This window comes from Melozone crissalis, unplaced genomic scaffold, assembly GCF_028551555.1.
Source record: "Melozone crissalis strain CALT ecotype California unplaced genomic scaffold, PUWL_Pcris_2 ptg000002l_1, whole genome shotgun sequence".
Classification (NCBI taxonomy): domain Eukaryota; kingdom Metazoa; phylum Chordata; class Aves; order Passeriformes; family Passerellidae; genus Melozone; species Melozone crissalis.
In genome coordinates this window covers 1,722,353-1,736,061 of record NW_026535780.1, presented here as the reverse complement: position 1 = coordinate 1,736,061, position 13,709 = coordinate 1,722,353, and positions in this window count along the sequence as shown.

The window sequence follows — 13,709 nt, the reverse complement described above, 5'->3', positions numbered from 1 at the left end:
CCATCCCATGATAAATGTGCAAATAAGGGTGATCAGCCACCTAATGGAAGTGTCCACCTGGTTTAGGATTTAGATGGCCTCAGTTTTATACAACCAGACCAACTGGTCATGAAAAATGTATCCTCACATCTCTGTGTGGAAAAATATCTCTTAACACTGGCCATGCTAAATCCTCATTGTCCAGTCTGGGAATAATTTTTATTCCAAAATTTCCTCAATAAGGAAAGGATCCAGCTCGGTTTTTCCAGCATTAAAACTCAACCAGATTATGCAGGATACATGCTTTGGACTCCTTAGACATTTTTAATCACTGGGACTTTGCAAAGATGAAGGACAGCATCCAGGGACCACTGCCCCACGGCTATGGGCTCAGTACCAAAGCCATGCCATCATGATGGAGTTGTCCTCTCCTTTATTTTCCATAAACTGCATTGAAGAAAACAGTGCTGTTTGCAATCATTCATACATTTCCCTGTCCGGGACAAAAAATGAAAGGAAAAAGAAAAAAACCCAACCCCGCCATTCTTATTATTAGAGGCTTTTTTTTGATGTTCCTATTCCCACAGCAGGAGCTGAAACCCAAACTTATTGACTTCCTGTTGGCCTGAAAACTCCTTGTGGTTATTACCACTTTGCAGCAGATTCCTGCCACTGACCTTGATGGGAAAACTCCTTAACCCACTTACTGAATCCCCCAAGTCATCCTGGAGCCAGAGAGCAGCAGTTAATAAAGCGCTTGCCAGGTTTCACAGTGTTTTTAGCTGACCTGTATTCTGACTTGTTACAGGATTTGCCGTGTAAGAAAAACCCAGGGGTGACACCCCCAATGCTGAGATGGCTCTGGGGAATGAGACTGAGTGTGGCCCTGCCCCTGATCTACACCTGTAAACACTGACAGAATTCACAGGGTGACGGGGAAAGAAAGGGTAAAGACAGAGGAAAAAATGTTGGTGGGATGTGGGGGGAGGATTCAGCCTTCTCAGGAATAAATGCACTGCATTTCTGAGTTCCCATCTGCAATAAGACTCCTAAAGGTAAAAAAAACAACAAATACCAATTACCACCTCAGCAATACACCGCCAACAATACTAAACAAATCAAAATGTCATAATCCCCATCCACAAAATAATCTGTAAGCTAAAATGCCAAAAAAAGAGTCAACGAAACCCACTCACCCTTCAACAATCCCATTTAATCTGTACATAAATCGGAAAAAAAAAATTCTGTCCAAAATTTGCACTGAACCAGGACATTCTCTTACTTTGAGAAGGGGCTGAGTTATGCTGAGTTTAGCTGTCTTGCCATGTGTAGCACAGGGGACACTGAACTCATTCAGTTTAGGGAGCAAGTGACACATGGAACCACAGAATCACAGAATTGTTGAGGTTGGAAGTGACCTATGAAGGTCATCTGGTCCAACTTCCCTGCTAGAACATGGTCATCTACAGCCAATAGTCCAGGATGATGTTAGACATCTCTTTAAAATTTTCAAAAATGGAGACTTCACAAACTCTCAGGGCAACTTATGTCAGTTCTCAGTCACCCTTAACACACACAAAAAAAGTGTTTACTGGTGTTTAGAATCAAATTATTGTGTTTCAGTTTATGCCCCCTTTTTCAAAAGAGCCTCTTCTCACTCTCCCTTCAAGTATTTATAGACATTAATAAAATCCTCCCAAGTCTGCTCTTCTCTGGGCTGAACAATGTCAGATCTCAGCCTTTTCTCATGGGAGAGATGCTCCAGTCCCTTCATCATCGTCTTGGCCTTTGATGGACTCTCTCCAGTGCTGTTGTCTCTCTTTTACTGGGAAGCCTGGAATGTGACACAGATTCCAGGTGTGGCTGCTCAGTGCTGGCTCAAGGGCACTGATTCAGGGAATTACAGAGTCACAGAATGGTCTGGCTTGGAAGAGACCTTGAACATCCCTTCCTTCCAACCCCCTGCCATGGGCAGGGACACCTTCTACCATCCCAGGTGGCTCCAAGCCCTGTCCAACCTGGCCTTGGACACTTCTGAAGACAGGGCAGCCACAGCTTCTCTGGACAACCTGTGCCAGTGATTCACCACCCTCTGAGTAAAGAACTTATTCCAAATATCCCATCTATCCCTGCCCTCTGGCAGTGGGGAGCCTTTCCCTGTGTCCTATCACTCCACGGCCTTGTCCAAAATTCCCTCTCCTTGTCCAAAATTCCCTCTCCAGCTCCCTTGGAAACACTTTTGGCACTAGAAGTGGCTCTAAGATCTGCCCAAGGTCTTCCCTTCTCCAGGCTGAACAACTCCAACTCTCTCAGACTGTCCTCATAGTGTAATTTTTAAATTTCTTTAAACATTTTGCCCAAGCTGGCATTTTCTGTGGGTGTCACAGCCAGGTCGTCGTTCCTGGTGCAGCAATGAGAGCACCACCAGCTTTGCACTTGCAGTTTGTGACTGCCACTGCTGCTACCTGGCATTTCCATGCTGCCAGGCTCAGCTGAAGTGACAGTGTTGGGAAGGCAGTGTAAAAGAGAAAGAAGAAAGCTGACAGCTCCTTAAAAGCCTCTGTACAAATAGGACAGTGCTTGACATAATGATGTTCCAAAATCAGTCACTTGGACTTGATCTGCAAGGCCTGCAAAAAGCTGCTTGTTGCCTGGGTTTTGCTGGGAAAGGTGGTTTGATTTGGCTCCTCTGGGTTTAACATCCTGAGCGAAGCTGGGCAGATGCCATCAGTAAAAAAACCAGCTTCAGCTGGGAGGAAATAGAGCTGAAGAACAGAGATTTGTCTGAGAGGGTCTGGCTGCAGAATTTTCAACTGCAAATGGACCTAAATAGGGATTGAAAAAAACTCACTTTGTTAGACTGAACAGATCACCAGTGAAGCATGTCCCAATGTCCTTCATTTGTATATTAAGAAAAAAAATATATAATTTTTTTATTTTTCTAAAGGCTCTGTTTGCCTGACCTTGTTCTTTAAATGGCTCCAGTTAAATATACAGGAATTTGAGATCCTTCTTCTCAGCACCACTTTGTGACAGAGTTCAGGCCAGCTGTCCCATCAGTGCACCACCTGAGCATGAAGACTTATGTGACAAGAAAGTCAAATGAATCATCCACTGGGAGTTTCAGCCTTCCTCTGCCCACTGGGATGAGGTACTCAGGGAATAACCACAAGTCAGGTGAATCCTACACTAAAATGACACCATCACCTGAATTTTGAGACCCCAAATCTCTGCAAAGCATTTGGTGCACACTCTGAGCACTGATGTTCCCCAAAAATCAGTAAAGGAGGTGATGGCATCTCCCTGACCTGTGCAGAAGAGCAGCCAGTTGGAGCCACCACATAACACAAGGGATGGTGGAGAATCATGGAATCATTTGGGTCGTAAATACCTCTGGGATCTGAGTCCAGCCATTCCCCCAGCACTGCCAAGGCCACCGCTAACTCATGTCCCCAAGTGCCACATCTGCACATCTTTTAAATCCCTCCGGGTATGGGGACTCCATCACTTCCTTGAGCAGCCTGACAACCTTTCTGGTGAAGAAGTTTTCCCTAATATCCAATCTAAACCTCCCCTGGTGCAACTCGAGGCTGTTCCCACTTGTCCTATCCCCTGTGAGGTGTTCTCACTCTGAGTTGCTCTTTGCTGAATGTGTTGATTTTGCTCTGATATAAACCAAAGCTTCTCCCACATCCTGCAGGGATGCTTCCCTCTAGGAAGACTGAAACTCTCCATCTGTTTTCTCAGTCTTCCCTTCCCTGAACTGCAGAAATGTCTAAACCAGTTGTACACAGCCAAGAAAGAGTTTCTATCGATTAACATGAAGAGAAACTTAGAGCTGGACTTTTGCAATGGTTTGGGAAACCCTTTTCATTGCTATTTTCCAAAACAACTCTTCAAGATTTCTAGCTCCAGGGAGGCTTTGGGATCAGTCCAGGCCTGGGTGATAGATAGACCAAAATGAGCTGAGGATAGTAGATACCAGAACTATAAAAAAATGATAAAAACATTTGAGTTAAAAATCCTCAGACCAGGCACACTTCCAATTAAGAGATAAGACAGCAGCAGACAGTCAGGGTAATTTCCTACTCTTGAGGCCCTGGCTCAGGTTTCCCTGAGGAGCTGTTTCCCTGTGGCTGCCCCAAATCCCTGGAAATGTTCCAGGCCCGGGTGGACAGGGCTCGGAGCAGCCTGGGACAGTGGAAGCTGTCCCTGCCCATGGCAAGGGGTTGGAACTTAATGGTCTTTATGGTCACTTCCAACCCAAACCAGTTTATTTTTTCATCAAAAAAGGATGTTGTAACGTAGACCTGGATCAATTCCTCTGGTCATGTCATGAGAAAGGAAATAGATTCCCAGGGTGCAGCAGGGGAAGCACCAAACCAAGGGTGGCTATTGGAATATTCTCAAAAAATGGAGGAAATTTCATAAATAATCAGTGCCAAGTAAGGCAGAGCTGCCTTCTGACCTCACAAGAGGACAAAGAGAGGGCCCTGGTTTTGCTTAGGCAGAGATTGGTGGTCTCCTTGGGCTTTGAGTAGCCCTGGATGGAAGAACTTGAATTTACCTGAATCCCCTGTGTCAGCAAGGAGCACCAGGCACCCTCTGCAGGACTCATCTCCCTCCAGGGTCCCTTCCAGAGGGCGGATGAGATCACCCCCTCATTTCTCAGATTAGCAACTGCTGATTAAAAATTCAACTCTTTTGTGGCCTCCCATCCTCTGCCTGTCAGTGTACAAACAGGCCAGGCCTCAGCAGCACTAAATCATCTGTGTGGGAGAGGGCTGCGAGGGAAAACCAAACCTTGTGGGGCACAAGCACATGTGGGCAAGGAGGGAAAAATAAAAATACTCCCAGTCTTGCTGACACCTTCATCATCTTGCAGAAACCTCGTCTCCCTCAGGGCTTCAGCCTCCCCACCTGGGAAATACTGAGGTCAATGATTCCTGTACCTTGCTGTGCTAAATAAGCACTTCCAAACCCACTCTCGCTTCTCTGGCATCAGGAGCTGGGAATGGGAGGCACGAAAAATGCTGGGAGCTTCAGGCAACTGTCTTCTTCATAGTTGAGGAGCGATTAAACTGCACATTTAATTGCTTTGATATGTATTTGTTTTACATGAATGCAAGACCCAAGCTAATCGAATCGGCTTATTCGCTAACAATGGACCCTAAACTGTACATAAATGACCATTAAATTATTAGCTATCAGAGAGATCTGCAATTGCATTTGGAATGGGAAAGAAAATGAGGGCTTGGAGAGGCAATTATTATTTTTTATTTTTGTATTTTTTTTTCTTTTTTTTTTCTTTTTTTTTAAAGCAGCAGCCTTATTATCTATACAGGAGCCTTGCTTGGGAAACAAGTGTTGCTGTTGGAAAATCAATAACAGAGCTGCTGTGATAGCAGCAGAAACCTGTTGAGTTTCAATTAGTGCTTGGGAGAGGTTGATCCTCTTCCCTGAGCTTGCCACTTGCTAACACCAGGGAAATTTTGGGGCTAATTTATTGTTTGGAGAAATTTGAGCTCTCAGCAGTAAGAGTTTGAGGCAGTAATAATTGCTATCATGATCTGCAGTTAACCCCATCTTTCTTTTTGTCCCTTTTTCTTGAACTCCTGAAGATGCCTGAGACCATGAAAGATTTTACAGTGTTTTGTGAGAAATGCATCATTAAGGAGATGAGGGCTGTAGTCTGCTCCTCTCACAATTCCAGCTCTTTCCCTACTGCACCTCGACAGCAGACTGGATGATTTTTTTTGTTTATGTTCATATTTTGAAATTAAATATTTATACGGCACCTGAAACACTGAGAACTTGATATGTGATGGAAAGCTGGTTTCTACAGTCAAAAGTGTCCTGAGATGTTTCCTTGAGTTTTGCTCACCTTTTATTTGGCCATGTCCACCTAACCTGCTTTCCCAGGCTCAGCTGAAGCTGGAAAGGTCCAGCAGGAAAATCAAAGTGGGAATCCACATTTGTGGACTATTTGATGAGACCACACAGCAAACAGAAAAGGAGGAAGGAAGGTAACACCCCTCAGAAGGATACAAGGTCAGGCAGGTGTATTTCAGAATTATTTTGTAGGACATTAATGTGAATTCTTCTTTTTTCCTTGCCTCCTTGACAAGCTCTGCCAGTTTTCCAAGGATGAAGGCCCTTCAGGATGCCAGATTATCTCACATCCTTTGTGTTCTCTCACAGACTGACCCCTGATCCTAATGCCCACTGGTGAAACCCTCACCTGATCCACCTTACAGCTCTTCTCTCTCCACAGTTTTATACTCAGCTTGCTTTTTGTTTCCATCCCTGAAGATTTCTTCTCACACGTCAACCTTTCAGGTGTGAGCAGCTTCTCCTGCCCCTCCTATGCTGTGAACAATGTCCCCAGTTGTCCCTTTGACCAACTTTGCTTTGCAGAATTTGTGGGCAGTCAGGGCAGCCCTTATGAAGAGATGGAAACCCTGGTCTCCTGTGCTTTACTCAGTAGAAAATAGGGGGATTTTACACTTGCAGCAGGAATATACCTTTGCTTTAATCAGCAAAGTCACACACAGGTGGGAACAGACTCACTGCAAGAGTTGCTGTGGTTTCAGATGTCTTCAGGCAGAAATGAACCCAAAGCAGAAGTGTGGAGAAACAAGAGACACTCAATAAGGGGAAACAGCTCATTTGAGATCAACACAGAGCTCAGCTCTTCTTGATGGTGATCCCAGCCAGACCATCAGGGTGCGCGTAACACTCAGGCTTCACAAGAGATCAATTTCTCCATCTCCTCTCAGCTTAGAAAAGAGAAGCACCTGGGGACAACTCCTTGTGACCTTTTAGTACTTAAAGCAGGTTTATAAAAAATAGGGAGAGTGATATTTTACACAGGAAAATAGTGAAAGGAAAATGGGGAATGGTTTTAAACTAAAGGAGAGTTTTAGATCATATATTAGGAAGAAATTCTTTACTCAGAGGGTGGTGAGGCCTGGCACAGGTTGCCCAGAAAAGCTGCAGATGAACCATCCCTGGAAGTGTCCCAGGCCAGCCTGGATGCAGCTTGGAGCAGCTTGGGACAGTGGAAGGTGTCCCTGCCCATGGCAGGGAATTGGAACTCAATGATCCTTAAGGTCCCTTCCAACCCAAACCATTCCATGATTCTTCCTATTGATTTACAAGGGTCCCTGCTGAGCAACTTTCAGGAGATTTTCAGACACTCAAAGTTCAGTAAAGAATTCCAAGATTGGCAGCTGGATGAAAACTTTGTATCTGCACTTCTTTATACATAAGAAAAAAATCAAAGCTTCCTCTCCCTGTCATGTGTCAGCACTTGGTGGATTGACATGAAAGTTCCCGATCCTCCAGTGCCCCTCACGGAACAGATGTTTGGGAGAAGGGAGTATCAATATCATTTCACAGGAAGTTTATCTGTGGAGTTCTGACAAGTTTAATTTCCTACTTCAGACAGTGATTCATCTATTAGGAGGTTCTTGAATGCTTAATTATTAATATAAATTATTAAAGAACACTGCGGGATTCATGGATACATGCTGGAGTAAGGCACACCCCTAAAGTTGCAGTTTGTCTGACAGAAATATTCAGAATATTCAGACTATTCATAAATATTGCAGAAATATTTAATATTTTTAAATAGCCCTGAATTTATGAATTTGTGAATTTTGTAGTTCACTACAAGTTCCTTTTTTCTGATTTTAGACAATTTCAGAACAAGTGATTACTTTATTCTATGCCATATTAAAATTTGGAATCATGACTAGGATAAGGGGACTTCTATTCTAAAGTATAGATTTGTACTTCCAGCTCCCCAGACACAGATTTGTTCATTTTGTGACTTGCTCTAAGGCAGTCCAAAAATTTCCATCTGAAAGAATTTTGGTGGAAAAGGTAAATTCCAAACTGATAAAAACTCCATGTGAATTTTTGACAGAGGGGTTGATTATTTTTTAATCTTTAGAATAACAAACAAAATCAAAATATTTCATATTCTTCTTCTTCTAAAAGAAAAAGATACTCACTTTTATTTTTATTTCTTTTAATTTGAAAAGATATTCCATTTAGATATTTTTTTCTGTTGTGCTGAGGAAACAAATTATTAAGCTTGAAAACAACATGAAAAAATTCACTGTGGGTGGAAGGCAACATTCACTTAAACTCGGATGTGCCAAGCTTGTTTGTCTGTTTGTTTTCCATTTTCATTCAGCTGATTTTCTTTTATTTTTCTTAGTTCTATTTAAGATCTGCCTCCAACTTATTCATTTATTTGCTTACCTTGAAGAATTGGAAGCAAAAATGGAAAACCTGTTATTCCTATATTTCAGTTTATGAAATAGCACATCATGATCAGTGCCTCAAGGAGTCCAGAAATTGCTCTAGATCTCCAGATAACATTTTAACATAAATGAGAATAAGCAGCAGACTAGAAATAACTCTAGACTAACAGACAGAAATAACTCTAGAGGAAGAAGAGAAGAAGGAGAAGGAGAAGGAGAAGGAGAAGGAGAAGGAGAAGGAGAAGGAGAAGGAGAAGGAGAAGGAGAAGGAGAAGGAGAAGGAGAAGAAGAAGGAGGAGTTTGTCCAGAGAAGCTGTGGCTACCCCATCCCTTGAAGTGTTCAAGGCCAGGTTGGATGGGTTTTAAACAACCTGGTCTCATGGAAGGAGCACAGTGTGAGGCAAACACCCTTCATGGGCATGAGGACATGGCTTTAGAATCAAAGAATAGAATCATAGAATGGCCTGGGCTGGAAGACACCTTAAAGATCATCCAATTCCAACCTCCCTCCTATGGGCAGGGACACCTTCCATTATCCCAGGTTGCTCCAAGCCCTTTCCAACCTGGCCTGGAACATTTCCAGGGATGGGAGCAGCCACAGCTTCTCTGTTCCAGGGCCTCACCACCCTCAAAGGGAAGAGCTTCTTCCTAATAGCCCATCTAAACCTACTCTATCTCAGTTTGAAGACATTCCTCCTTTTCCTGTCATTCCAGGCCCTCTTAAATGGTCTCTCTCCATCTTTCTTGTTGGCTCCCTTCAAGCACTGGAAGTCCACAATTAGGCCATCTCAGAATCTCCTCTTTTCCAGGATGAACAATCTCAATTCTCTCAGCCTTTCCTCACAGCAGAGCTGCTCCAACCCTCTGATCACCTTGGTGCCTCCTCTGGGCTCATTCCAGCATCTCCACGTCCTTCCTGTGCTGGGGATCCAGAGATGGATGCAGCTCTGCAGGTGGGGTCTCACCAGAGAGGAGCAAAGGAGCAGCTCCCTTTCCCCTGCTGCCCACCCTGATTTGGATTGCCTTTCTGGGCAGCAAATGCACATTTAGAAAATACCTTTCCACTCTGGCTTTTGGGAAGAGGAATATTCACCACTGACATAGTTGAAATCTCTGCTGCAGATACATCAAACCAGCTTAGGGCTGGATTCTCGGGCTGGATTTGGAGCAGGGCACTTTGTTGGGCTGAACACGCTCCCTCTGTGATGGTGCCCACAGGGGGATGGCAGAACCTTCTGCAGATCCATCTCTCTCTGCTGCTGTGACTGACAAACAGCATCTTCAGGGAAAAACAGGCTCCATCCCAGCATCTCCCCCAGGTGAGGATAACCAGGGAGCTAAGGGGTGGAACAATCTCGTTCTCCTCCTTCCCTGTAGGTAGGCGATCAAACTGGCTTAGTCTTTCTTCCTTTCTTCCTTTCTTTCTTCCTTTCTTCCTTCCTTTCTTTCTTTCTTTCTTTCTTTCTTTCTTTCTTTCTTTCTTTCTTTCTTTCTTTCTTTCTTTCTTTCTTTCTTTCTTTCTTTCTTTCTTTCTTTCTTTCTTTCTTTCTTTCTTTCTTCTTTCTTTCTTTCTTTCTTTCTTTCTTTCTTTCTTTCTTTCTTTTTCTTTCTTTCTTTCTTTTTCTTTCTCTCTCTCTTTCTCTCCCTCTTTCTCTCTTTCTCTCTCTCTCTCTCTCTTTATCTCTCTCTCTCTTTCTCTCTCTCTTTCTCTCTTTCTTTCTTTCTTTCTCTCTCTCTCTCTTTTTCTTTCTTTTTTTGTCTTTTCTTTGAGCAAGCAGAGGTTATTAGACCCAAAAGACTGACTAGTATGAGTCCTGGTCCATTTTACCTCAGCTAATTGTGCATTTTTCACCTTCTCCACAACATTTTTTGGTACAGGGACATGTTTTTGCAGGATTCTTCCAACCATTTATCCCCATCCTGAACGTTGATGGCTCTCTCAGCCTGGGACAGGGACCCAGCTGTAGCCCAGCCAGGGTCTGTATCCAAACCAGCTTTTCCCCACCTACTTTGGCATTTTTTCTGTTGTTTTTTTTCTGCACTGGAGACATTTCCACCAGGCACCCAATACTCTCCATGTGTCTCACAGTTATATTTAGCCCAAAAGTATCTGACTCAACAAGTAAGAAAGATTGCTCTTCACAGGTATGTGTTATTCTGATTGAGATAGACACTGAAAATTGGTATAAAATCTATTGTTCCATATTTCCTTTAGAAATTGCTAAAAAGCCTAACCCAAACCCAAACTATTTTTGTCACCTAGTGTTGTGCTTAGAATATTTGATGAGCTTAGGCTGATTTGGGTTCTCATCTCGTTTAGTGACCAGCCTTCCCTTTTAAATGTCACTCCCATGCAAACAAATCCTAGAACCATTTCTCCTTTCTGTGCTGGAATTCACATCCAAACACCATTTTAAATATGCTCTGGTGAACTTTTTCTTCAGAGATTTGTCTAAATCTGTGTCAGTGGAGAGATATCCACTCTGGAAAATGGGGAAGGTGCATCACCAGCTCCTACCAAACACCTGTGTAGAGCTTTTATGTCAATTTGACAAAAGAAAAGATCATGCTTGTGTTCAAATGTGGGGCCATTGCTACTACAGGGCCATTTGTAAAAGATTGTATTCTTCCTCCATTTGTGCTTCACTATCAGGTTTTTATCTGTGAAATGTATCTGTGAAGACACAGATATCTGAGAAACTCAGAAGAAGAGTTGTACATTTTAAAATAATGACATAAACTATAAATTTTTGTTCTGTCTACACCCTTCCTCAAAACCTCAAGGAAGGCAAAGCAGAAAAGGGTCTCTGCCCCAGAACCTTTACAATGTGCAGGGTTTGACACCATCAACTGGCTTCAACACCATCACAGATGTAAAAATATTACAATTCTGCTATTTGACTCAGTATTTTAGGGACATGAGGAAAGAAATGGCGTCTTCCAAGTTTTCCATGCAGCTTGAAGCAAACCAGCTTACTAAGCAAAAAGAAAGTGAATTCAGGGACGGAAAATGCAGCTTTATTGAGTAGCATGTTCTGTGTCTCTTCCAATTATTTCAAGCCATTCCTACACTCCTGTGGATTTGCTGATTTTGTGAGTTTGAGCATCCCTGGAGATCTTTATTCCCATTTCACTAAACCTTTATAAGCTCTTGGGCTTTTCCCAGCAGGGTTGCACTGGAGTTGGGGGTGAAGTCATAGAATTTTAGAATTATCAAGGTTGGAAAAGACCCATGAGATCGTCAAGTCTATAGGAGTTGAAGGAAAATCTGGATGGTGCTTGGGACAAAATATCCAGACACAACTGTTCCCATTTCCCTACACACCAGTAGAACAGAAGAACAAGGCTGTGCCTCCCTTGTGTGAAAGATTTCTGCATCCCTTGATATGGGACATATTTCTCACCCTCTGCTCCAAATAAAAAAAAAATTGAAATGAAGTTTCCTTTGCTTTCTCCTGTCTCCAGCACCAATGGATGCCTCAGCTTGGGCTTTAGCCTTCTCGACTGATCCCAGATTTACTCCAATGGATGTGGCACTCTGCAGTTCTGAGAGGCTTGTGAGGAGAGGAATGGAAAGACAAGGCTTGAAATTAGCATTATCTGACTCTAAATGCAGATTTTGATGTAAAAACACTACTACTAGAAAGGAAAAAAGAAAAGAAAAAAAAAACCCAAGCAAACAAACATGGTTCATTATGTTCTAAATGAGCCTCTGGATAGAGCAGCCTTCTTTGAGGGAAATGTAGAAAGAAAATGTCATTTATGAAGAGGGAAAGGACAATCCAATCAGCATGGAGGCTTTTAGGCTGTGTTGTCAGGATTGATCAAAGTGAGGCAGAATTAGGGGTCTGGAATTGGCCCTGGAGTCATCTGCTCCATTGACACATTTCTGGATCATGGTTGTTCTCTCTGCCTCAATCTCCTCAGGTACATGTTTCCAGAGCAGATAAACAGCTTTTCCCTACATTATTGGTTCTAACGTGGCTCTTGGATTGCCTTCCAGATTTTCCAGCACCCTCCAAAGGCTGTGCCTAAACCCCAAATCTCTCAAACCAGAGGGGGAAATGGTTTCTAGAGTTTATGTTCTCCCTGAGTATGATGGAATATATCCTTGAGTAAAATTGGTCTTGCTTTCCACTGAAGTACATAACGAAAATAATGAGTCAGGTTTTATTCAAACCCCACCAATTTCTAGCACTAAAGTGGGCTATAAAACTTGAATGTCATTCAAAATAAGAACTAAGAAAAAAAAAAAAACAAACAGAAGAGAAAACCCATACGAAAGTCACACTGGTTGCATATTTTGAGGTTAACATGACATGACTGTCTCTTAAGCTCATTTAAACATTTAATTTTGTTCTCTTGTTCCGTCCCTGAGTACATATGGATTTCACAGAGGTTTAACAGGACAGAAGAAAGTTACCCATAATTGAAACAGGCTTTATGCACAAGTCACGACGTTGTGTTCAACACTCAGAGGGAGAAAAACCTGTTCTTTCTGTCTGAAGTGACTTATTTTCAGATTAAGGAAAACAGCTGTGAGAAGAGACAGAACTGCTCCTTAGAAGAGCACCATCAACAAACGATTTGCTGAAATCTGTTCAAAGAGATTAATCTTAAATTTAATAATGCAGAGTAAGTAGAGAAGGACTCATGTAGCATAAAATCATGGAATGGTTTGGACTGGAAGGGACCTTAGAGATTGTCCAGTTCCAAGCCCCTGCCTTGGGCAGAAACACCTTCTGCTAGACCAGGCTGCTCAGGGACTCATCCAACCTGGCCTTGAACATCTCCTGGGATGGAGAGCCCACAACCTCTCTGGGCAACCTGTTTTGGTGTCTCCTGAACCTTATAGTAAAGAATTTGTTCTTTCTGAATAAAATCTACTTGTTTCCATTTAGGACTATCTCCCCTTGTCCTGTCACTCCTTGCCCTTGTCCAAAGTCCCTCTCCAGCTCTCTCAGAGCTCCTTTGGGTACTGAAAGAATCACAGAATCACAGAAATGACTGGGTTGGAAGAGACCTTAAAGATCATAAAGTCCAACCCATGCCTCAACACCTCAAATAAACCATGGCACCCAGTGCCACATCCAGTCTCTTTTTAAACACATCCAGGGATGGTGACTCCACCACCTCCCTGGGAAGACCATTCCAGAACTTTATCACTCTTTCCATAATTTTTTTTCCTAATATCCAACCTATATTTCCCTTGGTGCAGCTTGAGACTGTGTCCTCTGGTTCTGTCAGTGCTGCCTGGTGAAAGAGACCAACCCCACCTGGCTACAACCACCTTTCAGGAAGTTGTAGAGTGATGAGGTCACCCCTGAGTCTCCTTTTCTCCAGGCTGTGCACCCCCAGCTCCCTCAGTGGTTCCTCTCAGGGTTTGTGTTCCCAGCCCCTCTCCAGCCTCGTTGCCTCCTCTGGATGCGCTCGAGCATCCCAAGGTCCTTCCCAAGC